The sequence below is a fragment of the Strix uralensis genome, chromosome 33 (genome assembly GCF_047716275.1).
Source record: "Strix uralensis isolate ZFMK-TIS-50842 chromosome 33, bStrUra1, whole genome shotgun sequence".
NCBI classification, from domain to species: Eukaryota; Metazoa; Chordata; class Aves; order Strigiformes; family Strigidae; genus Strix; species Strix uralensis.
The window spans coordinates 1273510-1286808 of record NC_134004.1 but is presented as its reverse complement, the minus strand read 5'-3'; the positions used below and the strand labels follow the sequence as shown (position 1 = coordinate 1286808).

Genomic DNA, 13299 nt, shown 5'->3' with positions numbered 1-13299 from the left:
CCTATGTGTGCATGTCTGTCTACTTTATCTGGACAGCTATTGAAGTTAAGTACTGTATTTATTAATGCACTACTGTACTACACTGCTGTGTGTCCACTGCACTGGTGTGCAGTAGTTATTAAATAATAAGTACACCACTGTACTTATCTACCCTCTGCTCTGCCAATGTGGCTTGTAAAGAGCACTAGTTTATGTTCAGCGGTGATGAAAAGTAGCTAGATCCTTCTTCTGAGACATCTGCAGGATTTTGGTTATCCAGGCTTTCTGTTTTGAGCTGATTAAAATGGTCCTGCAAGGATGTGGAGGCATTTCCTTGAGCATCAGCCAAAGTACTAGAATTTATTATTCCCATTTATTATTTGGGTTGACCGGAGGTGGACAGAGACGGATGGGGATCATGGAGGCTGGCGTGTTCCTGCCTCAGTTCTGCTCAAGGAGCTAAAGTTTGGGTCTGTTTGGGAATTGTCTTTATAGTTTGAAAACGTTAATCCTTGGTGCAGTCTCTGTGACATGGCTCTGGTGGAGGACAGCTCAACTTGCACTACTTTCACCCCCTGTAAGTCAGGAGTTGAGCGAGCTCTCCAGGTTCCCTTACGATCCATAGAGGGAAAGGAGACAGAAAGGCATGCTCATGTCACCTGTCTCAGATGTGCTTCTCCAGGTGGGAGGAACATCATTACCTGCTTCATGGACTGTTCTGGATGGGAGGGATAACACATGGACATTCTGTGCTTGCTCCAACAGCTATACAAGAAGCCCAGGTAGTCAATTTTACATGAATAACTTTTGGGATGCAACTTAAATTTATCTTAAAAACCCCCAACAGCAAAAAGCCAGGTTGACCATGTGCCTATTTGAATAGTCCCTGAAGGCTTCCACTCCTGGTAGATTCTGTGATAACCCGTCTCTGTGGTAAGGACGTTGGTTGAGCTTGTGGTCCTTTTGGTCCATGCGTGTTGGGAACTGATTTGCTGTTTCTTTTAAAGGATCAGAGCAGAAACTAGCCAGGCACAGCCAAAAGCAATGCCAAGTCATTGCAGGGAAGAGGAAGGTATCACAGGAAGCTCCCCCTTCATCTGCAGGAGGCATCGCTGTTTCTGGAACCAGCTCAACAGGTTCAGGTGTGGCTTGGTCTGTTGTGCCAAGGCTGAGCTGGTGCCAGCGGCGATCACAACAGCAACCTACACGCTGTGCTCTGGATTATGTGGCACGTGGAGCAGGATGGCTGCTCTCCTCATGCAGCGTTTGCAGGAGGCCTTCTCAAGCAGGACACGGCTGCCTCAGAGATCAATGCAGTGGTCTTGTATGAGTCGCCATCTGGTTTGCTTCGCGCAACGAGTTGATGTATGTATTTAGGGCGATGGTTTTGGATACATATCACTCTAACCATTGCTCCACACGGAGCTGGCTTGTTTGGTCTGTGGGTGTTCCCTTCCCTAGGTCATCACACTTCCTTCCAAGATCCATGTGGATGATCTAAAGTATTGACTGATGCAGCATTCATTGGAACGAGCCACTCTCAAAATGGAAAGAGAAGGGATGGAGATGAATTGCACCCAGAGCAACCATTCGCAAACTCAGTAGACAGGTGAACAACAACTCTTTAGAAACTCTTGTGCATGTCGCTGAGGAATTGCTAGTTAGGGCAAGCAAAAGGGATGTATTAGCTCCGACCTCACAGAGGAGATCATGGGTCACTGAGTCTCACGTCCTCCTGACATGAAGTCATTGTCTTCCTAATCTTTACCTGAGCCTAGTAATGGCTCCGAGGTCACAAAGGAGTTTCATCCTCAGCAGTGTTCAGACACAATTTGTCCTATGAAGAATTTTACAGGGAGCAGATACAGTTCTGAAAGCATCTTTCAGCTTGACTGAAATATGGGAGTAAAAACCAATTTACATTGGTTTCTCTTGAAATGCATCAGCATCTACAAACTACTGAGCCCAACTAAAACAGAATAGGAAAGATTTTTGTCTAATATCCTAATGCTTTGGCAAACCTTACCCAGATGTATTGAAATGGTTCTGTTTCCAGATTCCGGCCCACACCCCCCACCCCCTTTTAAAATCATGGTCGTTACACACTTTTTTTGTTCACCATAATTATTCTTTCCAGCAGGACACAGAATTCTCATTCCAAATAGGTACGTAAAAAGCAGGAATTCAGTGAGAAATGTGGTCAAAATTCTCAGTAAAATGTGGGTAACTAGTAAAGTTTAATTACGAAGGAGTAACATGAATGGAAGGTCTGGGCTACCAGTTGGCCATTCCTGGTGTAAGGCTGGAAGAGACCAAGTTTGGTAGGGGAAAGTACTTGTTATCTGGTTGTCTGGAAAACACTGTGTCTGCTTCTAGGAAAAGCCCTTCATCTGGTCGCTGAGCATCCAAAATCTTGTCCCCCTCAAGATATTTCAGTTGGTCTAACAGCTGGTTTAGTAACTTCTCCCTACAAACCTTTCATTTAGGGGATTTATGAGGCACTTTCCAAATGGAGCCAGAGCAAGGATTACCAAGCCCTGACCACTTAACCTCTATATAACTGAAGGGTTCACAGTGTGGCTTTATCCAGCACCTTTGGAAGGAAGAACATGCCCTTCGGGTGAAGCCCAGATCCTCTGAATGTTGTGTAGGGGACAAAGGGGAGGTGGTTGTTGTGTGAAAATTGTTCCACCAGTGCTTTTGGGGACAGTGCATCAGATCTGAGCTGTCTTCTAGAGATATCAGGCAAGGCTGAAGACTCTCAGTGGCATTGTCAGCAGCAGGACTTGGCTTTCAAATGCTTTTTCATGAGTCCATGGCCATTGAGTCTTGCACCAGAGTGTGCTCAGACTGGAAAAGTGGACACTTGCACTGAGTTGAGGAGAGGAAAGAAGGATGGATCAGGCAGATGGTCAGTGGGAGAATCTGTGTAGAAAAGCTTGGAGTCCAGCTCTGTGTTTGATATCGCAGCTGTCCAGTGGCATGACCTTTAGAAACCAACAACCCATAAACAGGTAGTTTTAGTTCATGGTCTAACTACTTCCACATAAAGGACCAGGAGCAGAAGGTCTAAGAGTGTATGGAAGTGATGGGTCATCTGCTCCCTAACGTGACCTCATCTTAGTCTTAAATAGTTAAATGTTTGGTTTAATTGATTAAAGTTTATGTCAGAGCTTTCTCTTTTCTATTTAAAATGTATCCATTTATTTAAAGCTAAAATCGATACAGAGACATTCCATCTTTTTCTGTTTTCTAGATGCTATTTCAGCTTTATGAGGCAATTGCAGATTTTTTTTTTTTAATGCCATTAGCGAGGAGACCAGATCTCAACACCTTCCCTCTCCCTGCAGCCCTGCAGCAGCAAGACTTACTCATGGGTGGATATACTGGGAATGAGAGAAAGGAGAGAATAAGAAGCTAAGGGAGCAGTAGTCCTTGCTTTCTGTAGTAGCTACTCCTGGTGTGGTGGCGAAGCAACGTGAGCCACCATGAAGTCAATATGAGGACGATATCAAGGCCTTCTGTCTCATGAAATGAAATGCCAAAAGAGGTGGGTAAATTTGAGAGAGAACAAACCGTGGTAATGTGCACGGATAACTGTGCAAGCTGTAATTAATGATGGAGGGCAGGCTAATAAGATAAGGAAATCTTATCTGAGAAAAACTCATGAGTCAAGCGGGATTTGGGGAATTTCACAATTCCTCCGTTGGTGTGTGGTGTTTACTCTGACCTCTCTTCAGGCAGCCAGCCATTAATTGCTGCTTGATGAACCAAACCCAATAACAATATTAACAGACCTGCTAATTACCACGGAATGGAGACCAACTCCTCCAGAACGTATAAAGGAGAACTTCCATCACCCCCACCAGAGGAGGTGAGGATCCTTCACTCTCATTTCTCCTCCTGTTTTACAACCTTTCCCATCTGCTCTCTTGCCTTCTCTTAACGCTCTGAAAGTGACACTATGAGCCAACATTTCTCCAGATTTGGGGATGGGAATTTCAGTTCTTCTTCCGCTCACTGTGGCACACTGGGTGGTGGGAGAAGTTCATCTACCATAAGGCATTGTGAAGACAATAGAGGAGAAGAACGATACAGTGGTCATTGGTATGGATATGGCAGCAGGAGTCTCCACAACCTTGGTGAATTTAGGAATGTTTCTATTGGTGGAGGCTATGGAGGAGAAGGAAGAGGATACGGGAGGTACCTGGGATTTGGCGGTAGGCAACATCTTGATAGTGGCTTTGGTAGAAGAGGATATGTTGTGGGAGCTTTTCAAGGTGGTGAAGCAGGGTTTGGTAGAATGTGCGGAAGAAGTTCAGGCAGGGAAGTACTTGGAGGAGGCCTTGGTAGAAGTGCCTTTGGTGAACAAGGGCCTAGACAGGGTTTTGGGCAGGCTGGTGTTATCAGGGGCATCGAGGAGGTCCGTGTCAATACCAACCTGCTGAGGCCAATACAAGTACAAGTTGACCCCGAGTTCCAGAGAGTGCGGTCAGATGAGAAAGAGCAGATTAAGGCTCTCAACAACAAATTTGCATCATTCATCGATAAGGTGAGTCCCTATTCTATCTTTTACTTGTTATCTGGGAAGGAGGAAATATAAGGGGGTGCTGCTCTGCCCGTCTGAGTCATGGGGACACCTTTACGTTGCACCTTCTCCCCCCAAAATCACAGCATTGTCTAGATTCCCTTGTGCTGGTGTGAAGTTTTTAATAGCTCGCTATAAATGCTGCTGCATGAATCACTTATATTTAGCCCTGGGATAAGTATCTCTGAGTAATCTTTTGTGGCAGGACAGTAACAAACCACTGGGATGTCACCGACACATTAACTCCTCTTTTGAGGAAAAGGGTTCCTGTATGGCTGGTGTTAGTCTGGTGCCTGGGAGTTGTTGATGCCAGCAGGACAAACAGGTGATGGACTTGGACATCCTTCATGTGTTTTTTTTTTTTTTTTCTCAAGCAAAGCAAATTGTTGTATTTCTCCAAATTCCAAACCAAATGACTTCTTTGCTCGGAGGTCCTAGCCTCTTTCAGGTGGCCAATGGCCCCCACATCTTTCTTTACCTCTTTCTTGGTTTACACCACGATACTTTCACCTCTCTCTGCAGTCTTGTCTTCTCTTTCGTTTCTACTCACAGACACAGGAACAAAACAAGCCACAAAAACACTTCCACCCACGCAGACCTGACATGTGCCTTTGTTTGGGTGGTGACATGTGTCTCTGCGCAGGGTGGAAGCTTGTATTATTTGTTACACGTGAAAACCTCAGGGCTTCTTGTATTACCCTACAGAAAAGGTGTTGGTTACACGCAGACGTTTTAAGCATGTTTAGTCCTGAAAAATAGTAGTGCCTTTGACTTTTTTTTTAAAAAAACTTTTGAAACCTTCTGGATGTCAGCTTCCAGGTTATAACCTCTTCAGTGTCCCAGCTGAAGAGATGTTATCCCTCTGGTTTCCAAAAATACCAGCTCTGCATGTCATAGGTCTTTCTGACCTCTTCTCTAAGGCAAGGTATATCTAGGAAGAGAGAGGTACCGTGTGGTCTTCTGAGAGGGGGCGAAATCTTCTCATGTATTTGGGTGTCTCAGGTACTTCAGAAACAGCTGAAGTGTCCCTCCACCCCAATCATCCCTCTAAATATTGTGCATTTAAGAGATGAAAGCCAGCAAAGGTTTCAATATCAGTTTGAGAAGCAGCAGTAAATCCACACCCTTCTTATGCAGCAGATTGGGAAAAAAGGTGTGTCCCCGTTAGTCTAAGCTCATGTGTTGGTACCAGTGCTACTGCAGCTGGTCCCACCTGACAAATCCTCTAGATGTTACTGCTTTAGAAACATCAGTTAGGATTTATTTTGCTATAGGGGCCCGTGCTGGTGTCGGTGTTTCCCCAGTGCTTTCAGTGACTGACACGCTTCTGCTTTGCCTTTCAGGTTCAATGTCTGGAGCGGCAGAACCAGGCTCTGATGGCCAAATGGGAACTTCTGCAGCAGCAAAGTGCCCGACCGGAGGAGAGCAGAAATATCACCTCTTTCTTCCAATCTTACATCAGCAACCTGCAGAGGCAGCTAGAAACGCTCCAAAACCAGAAGGAGCAGCTGGATCCAGAAGCATATAATATGCTTCAGCTTGTTGAAGATTATAAAAATAGGTGAATAACCACAAGTCTGGGAGAAAGCATACTGGAATTTTCCAAGGCAATGTTAATCATGCCCTGGGATGGCAGAGCTTAGCTTCACGCCTTCGAGAGTTTTGTAGCCATTATAGCACTACTCTGCAGTAGGTTCATTATGGGATTTCACTCTGATGCTGGAAGACCAAAGCAGATTTGGTAGAACCAAGAACAGTAAGAGGAAAATCAAAGGCCCTGTAGATCTAATCCCACTCTTCTCTCCTCCTGTCCTTCATGCCCTTCCTCCCCCAAGCAATGAGTAACCCAGGACTCCCTACTCCTGCTGGTAGTTGTGGAGAATCACAGAATGGTTTGGGTTGGAAGGGACCTTAAAGACCATCTAGTTTGAACCCCGCTGCAGCCAGGGACACCCACCACTAGCCCAGGTTGCCCAAAGCCCCATCCAACCAGGCCTTGAACCCTTCCAGGGAGGGGGCAGCCACAGCTTCTCTGGGCAACCTGTGCCAGGGCCTCACCCCCCTCACAGGGAAGAATTTCTGCCTTAGATCTGACCTAAATATCCCCTCTGTCAGTTTAAAACCATTACCCCTCATCCTATTCCTACACTCCCTGATAAAGAGCCCCTCCCCATCTTTTCTGTAGCCCCCTTTAAGTACTGGAAGGCCACTATAAAGTCTACCTGGAGCCTTCTCTTCTCTGGCTGAACACCCCCAGCTATCAGCCTCAAGCTGAGAAGAGTCACGTCTTCTATCTTGTCTACACCCAAAATATAACATATGCGCACAGGCGTGAAATATGGGAATCTTAGTTCAGAATTACAAGGATGTTAGAACTGGTGTGTATCTACTGCATTTTGTTGGCTAATTTAGCACACGCTTTTGCAGTGGGGGGGATGCAATTGCCCTTGCAGCTGTCAGAAATTGCGGTTAAATGAAAACTTGACACATTCCCTTTTTGGATTTCAGAAACCCTTTGGTTTCTGATTCACTTGACTGGAAAAGTAAGATAGGCCATGATCCACCTGTTTCTTTTCTCTGCTGCAACAGATTTGAGGACGAGATCAACAAGCGCGCATCTAAAGAAGAGGAGTTTGTGGAGCTTAAAAAGGTGAAGTAATCCAAGACACTGAGCTAAATCAAAGGCTCAGAAATAAAGCAATAACTGGATGGTTGCTGAGGTTTTCAAAAGAAGGGTCTTTGCTTAGTTTCATCTAACTCTCCTCTAAATGAAGCAATGGAAAACCTGAGCTTTTTACTGCAAGGCTAGCAAGAAATCATTTTTTCTAGAGACTGAATCAGTCCTTTGTAAGATGAATATCTAAAAAGTGCTGGTCTTTCTCTGTTCACTCAGTCACAACCTAGGGGAAACGTTATTAGGGGTTAAATAGTGTCTATAGATGGCTTAGATAAGAGAATAGAAAATGTAGACAACTTTTTATTAGAAGAATTAATGAAATTTCTGGTTTTGCATTTTTCCCAGGAACACATTTATTGCCACAGCTATTTTGCTTATCTCCAAGCCATTCTTTTCTTCTTAGAGTTAAAAACCTTCCCTTTGTTCCAATCACTTTTCAAATGAAACCTGAGATTTGTGGGCCATTATTTGACTCCAGAAATGAACGCTTTAAAGAAATGTACCAAGTCTTGCAAGAATTGCACTTCAGTGGAGAGGTTGCCATCAAGGAACTATAAATATGCCTATGGCTTTTTTTTACAGGAACTGGACAGTGCCTACATGGGGAAAATGGAGTTTGATGTTCGGGTGGAAATACTGAAGCAGGAGCTTGAGTTCCTCAGGTGTTTACATGAAGCTGTGAGTATACTTCTCAGGTTAAAAGCTTACGCTCAGGTCTTGAAGGGCGTGTATCTTTTGGAGGTTCTCAGAAATTTCACTTGGACAGGACCTTGTAGAGTGGTGTGGAGAGTGGACTATCTTTGACCTTTGAAATGATAAAGTCCTTTTTAACCTGTGAGTGTAAATGGGGTCTGGTGTGTCATAAAGGCTGGAAGAGACACTTGAAGATTAAAACTGGTGGTGGAACAATAGGACCTGAGGGGTGCAGGAAGGGAAGTTCCAGGGGGTAACTGGCCAGATGGCGCCATTTCTTTCCTTGTAACACAACCTGGACTGTTTACATGGACTGTTAAAATCCAAAATCTTGTTTTCCTTGCAGGAGCTGTCCCAGCTGCAAACAGTAGCTGGCAACACCAACGTCATTCTGTCCATGGACAACCATAGAGAACTGAACATGGATGGCATCATTGAAGAAGTCAGGCAGGAGTATGAGACAATTGCTCAGAGTAGCAAAGCTGAAGTAGATGCCATGTATCAGGGCAGGGTGAGTAGACATCAACAAGATAGGGAGGCAAATCTGTCTCCTCAATGGTGAAGAAACCAAAAATGTCTTTCTCTTCTCTGTACATCAGTACCAGGACCTTCAGAACCTGTGGATAAATCAACGTGAGCAACTGAGAAACAGTTATCAGGAAGTCCAGGAACTCACCAGGCAGATCCAAAGACTGCAATCAGAAATTGAAATTGCAAGGAAACGGGTAAAGCTGATGCTTTCCACCATGACTAAACTATTTAAGTCACTGTTACATGGGGACACAGTGCAGTATAACGTGGCCTGTCCTTTGAAGGCAAACAGAGAGATGATGTTCCCTCTTCAAAATGAAGCAGATTTAGATTTTGGCTGTCTACACTGGGATTTAATTTGGGTTAATTTACCCAGTCTAATGTATAATTTACCCAGTCTAATGTATCTTCTGAATTCTGTCATTGAGGCAGGTCTTTTAATTTCCAAGGACTGCCAGAAGGGTTTGAAAATCCCAGTCCTATAGAAGGGAAATGGAAACATTCTGTTCGTGTCCCCTGCAGAACACCAGCCTCCAAGAAACCGTTAAAGATGCTGAGCAGTGTGGGAGCTCTGCCATCAAAGATGGCCAGCAAAAGCTTCAGGAGTTGGAAAATGCCCTGCAGCAGGCCAAAGATGATCTCACTCGCCTTCTTCACGATTATCAGGAGCTTCTGAACGTGAAATTGGCCCTGGATATTGAAATTGCCATGTATAGATCACTCCTTGAGGAGGAGGAGACCAGGTAGGTACAAACTATCCATCCTGGATAGAAGCACTTGGACAAAGCGGTGTGTCCCATTCTTCCACCTATCACTCAGATCTCCAGGATGAACTGCTGCCTGGAAGGAGCGAACTCTTTCACTGGCTTAATGATAGAGCCTAGCCTGACTTTAGCTTCTATGGGGTGCGTTATCTCAATGTCATTTTTCCTTCACAGGATCCAGGAAGGCTCACCAGCCACAATCTGTAAGTATCTCAAGGTTTGCTTTGCTTTTTTAAGAGCACTGTTACTATTTTGTTGTCTGTGGTACTTAACCCCTACCAGCAGAACAACCTATCTCTGTCCCTATCTCAGTTTCCTAGGGAAATGAAGCAAATGGTAGATGCTTGTGAGTGTGTGTGTGAATACATGTATATATGCATTAATATGTCAACATTGAGCTACTGACTTTGCAACTTATTCGTTAATTTCAAACAAATTTGTAGGAAGTGGGAAACACCTCACTTATTCTATAGGTCTGTGCAGTGCATGTCAGAACTGAGGGCAAAAAAAAATCTAGTCCCAAAATTTCTGGAAAGAGGAAGCCAGCTAAAGGAGAGAGAAATGCATGTTATTTGCTTTCTTAAAGGAAGGGCTGCACTGAGTGTTCATGTGTAGAGTAAGATATTAGTCATGTTAATGATAGGAAATAAAGTCAGAAAAACATGAGAAAACATTTCATAGGTACACGTATAAATGAAGATCCATGTTGCCCCTTTTCAAAGATGACTATGAGCACTAGAGTAGGGACAAAGATGGTGTAAGTACATAAGTACTTACATCAAATGTGTTTATAAATTTTGGGTAAAAAGAATAAGGTGGATATAATTTCCATTTCTTGCAGGTGTCATTGACCACAATGTGAGTGCTACTGGAGTCTTTGGAGTAAAAACCGGATGCATAAAAATTGGGAAGGGGGGGATGAGCTCTGCTGGTGCCAGCAAGAACACAGGGAAAGGGACAATATCTGGAGGAGTAAAAGGTGGAAGCTCTGGTAGATGGGGAACCAGCTCAGGCAGTGGTGGGTCCATTTGTGGAGGAGGAGGTGGCTCAGGTTCTGGAGGTGGGGGAAGCTCAGGCAGTGGAGGCTCCATGTCTGGAGGTGGCCACAGCTCAGGAGGTTGGGGATCCAGCTCTGGCAGATGCAGTCCCCACAGTGGAGGGATGAGCTCTGGTGCTGACAGCAGCTCTGGCCGGAGAGGGTCCAAGTCTGGAAGTGCAGGAGGTGGAAGCTCAGGTCATTGGGGATCGAGCTCAGGCAGTGGTGGATCCAAGTCTGGAGGAGGAGGAAGCTCAGGTTCTGGAGGTGGGGGCAGCTCAGGCAGTGGAGGCTCCATGTCTGGAGGTGGCCACAGCTCAGGAGGTTGGGGATCCAGCTCTGGCAGATGCAGTCCCCACAGTGAAGGGATGAGCTCTGGTGGTGGCAGCAGCTCTGGTCGGAGAGGGTCCAAGTCTGGAAGTGGAGGAGGTGGAAGCTCAGGTCATTGGGGATCAAGCACTGGCAGTGGTGGGTCCAAGTCTGGAGGAGGAGGAAGCTCAGGGTCTAGAGGTGGGGGAAGCTCAGGCAGTGGAGGCTCCATGTCTGGAGGTGGCCACAGCTCAGGAGGTTGGGGATCCAGCTCTGGCAGATGCAGTCCCCACAGTGGAGGGATGAGCTCTGGTGGTGGCAGCAGCTCTGGCCGGAGAGGGTCCAAGTCTGGAGGAGGAGGTTCAGGTCATTGGGGATCAAGCTCTGGCAGTGGTGGGTCCAAGTCTGGAGGAGGAGGAGGAAGCTCAGGTTCTGGAGGTGGGGGCAGCTCAGGCAGTGGAGGCTCCATGTCTGGAGGTGGCCAAAGCTCAGGAGGTTGGGGATCCAGCTCTGGCAGTGGTGGGTCCATTTGTGGAGGAGGAGGAGGAGGAGGAGGAGGCGGCTCAGGGTCTGGATGTGGGGGAAGCTCAGGCAGTGGAGGCTCCATGTCTGGAGGTGGCCAAAGCTCAGGAGGTTGGGGATCCAGCTCTGGCAGTGGTGGGTCCATTTGTGGAGGAGGAGGAGGAGGAGGAGGAGGCGGCTCAGGGTCTGGATGTGGGGGAAGCTCAGGCAGTGGAGGCTCCATGTCTGGAGGTGGCCAAAGCTCAGGAGGATGGGGATCCAGCTCTGGCAGATGCAGTCCCCACAGTGGAGGGATGAGTTCTGGTGGTGGCAGCAGCTCTGGCCGGAGAGGGTCCATGTCTGGAAGTGGAGGAGGAGGAAGCTCAGGTCATTGGGAATCGAGCTCTGGTAGTGGTGGTGGATCCATGTCTGGAGGAGGAGGAGGAGGCTCAGGGTCTGGAGATGGGGGCAGCTCGGGCAGTGCTGGGTCTGTCTCTGGAGGTGGCCACAGCTCAGGAGGATGGGGATCCAGCTCTGGCAGATGCAGTCCCCACAGTGGAGGGATGAGCTCTGGTGGTGGCAGCAGCTCTGGTCGGAGAGGGTCCATGTCCGGAGGAGGTGGAGGAAGCTCGGGTCATTGGGGATCGAGCTCTGGCAGTGGTGGTGGCTCCATGTCTGGAGGAGGAGGAGGAGGATGTTCAGGTCACTGGGGATCCTGCTCTGGTAGTGGTGGATCCATGTCTGGAGGAGGAGGAGGAGGAGGCTCAGGGTCTGGAGGTGGGGGCAGCTCAGGTAGTGGAGGCTCCATGTCTGGAGGTGGCCACAGCTCAGGAGGTTGGGGATCCAGCTCTGGCAGATGCAGTCCCCACAGTGGAGGGATGAGTTCTGGTGGTGGCAGCAGCTCTGGCCGGAGAGGGTCCATGTCTGGAAGTGGAGGAGGTGGAAGCTCAGGTCATTGGGAATCGAGCTCAGGCACTGGAGGCTCCATGTCTGGAGGGATGAGCTCTGGCGGTGGCAGCAGCTCTGGTCGGAGAGGTTCCATGTCTGGAGGTGGAGGAGGAAGCTCAGGTTCTGGAGGTGGGGGCAGCTCAGGTAGTGGAGGCTCCATGTCTGGAGGTGGCCACAGCTCAGGAGGATGGGGATCCAGCTCTGGCAGATGCAGTCCCCACAGTGGAGGGATGAGTTCTGGTGGTGGCAGCAGCTCTGGCAGGAGAGGGTCCATGTCTGGAGGTGGAGGAGGAAGCTCAGGTTCTGGAGGTGGGGGCAGCTCAGGCAGTGGAGGCTCCATGTCTGGAGGTGGCCACAGCTCAGGAGGATGGGGATCCAGCTCTGGCAGATGCAGTCCCCACAGTGGAGGGATGAGCTCTGGTGGTGGCAGCAGCTCTGGTCGGAGAGGGTCCATGTCCGGGGAAGGTGGAGGAAGCTCGGGTCATTGGGGATCGAGCTCTGGCAGTGGTGGTGGCTCCATGTCTGGAGGAGGAGGAGGAGGAAGTTCAGGTCACTGGGGATCCTGCTCTGGTAGTGGTGGATCCATGTCTGGAGGAGGAGGAGGAGGAGGAGGAGGCTCAGGGTCTGGTGGTGGGGGCAGCTCAGGCAGTGGAGGCTCCATGTCTGGAGGTGGCCACAGCTCAGGAGGTTGGGGATCCAGCTCTGGCAGATGCAGTCCCCACAGTGGAGGGATGAGTTCTGGTGGTGGCAGCAGCTCTGGCAGGAGAGGGTCCATGTCTGGAAGTGGAGGAGGAGGAAGCTCAGGTCATTGGGAATCAAGCTCAGGCACTGGAGGCTCCATGTCTGGAGGGATGAGCTCTGGTGGTGGCAGCAGCTCTGGCAGGAGAGGGTCCATGTCCGGAGGAGGTGGAGGAAGCTCGGGTCATTGGGGATCGAGCTCTGGCAGTGGTGGTGGCTCCATGTCTGGAGGAGGAGGAGGAGGAAGTTCAGGTCACTGGGGATCCTGCTCTGGTAGTGGTGGATCCATGTCTGGAGGAGGAGGAGGAGGAGGAGGAGGCTCAGGGTCTGGTGGTGGGGGCAGCTCAGGCAGTGGAGGCTCCATGTCTGGAGGTGGCCACAGCTCAGGAGGTTGGGGATCCAGCTCTGGCAGATGCAGTCCCCACAGTGGAGGGATGAGTTCTGGTGGTGGCAGCAGCTCTGGTCGGAGAGGGTCCATGTCTGGAAGTGGAGGAGGAGGAAGCTCAGGTCATTGGGAATCAAGCTCAGGCACTGG

At 48.4% G+C, this 13299-nt stretch overlaps 1 pseudogene; it reads left to right on the top strand.

The window, feature by feature from the left end:
• The first annotated feature begins 3793 nt into the window (after window positions 1–3793).
• Window positions 3794–9215, top strand: LOC141936527 (keratin, type II cytoskeletal 8-like; annotated as a pseudogene).
• The last annotated feature ends 4084 nt before the right edge of the window (window positions 9216–13299 follow it).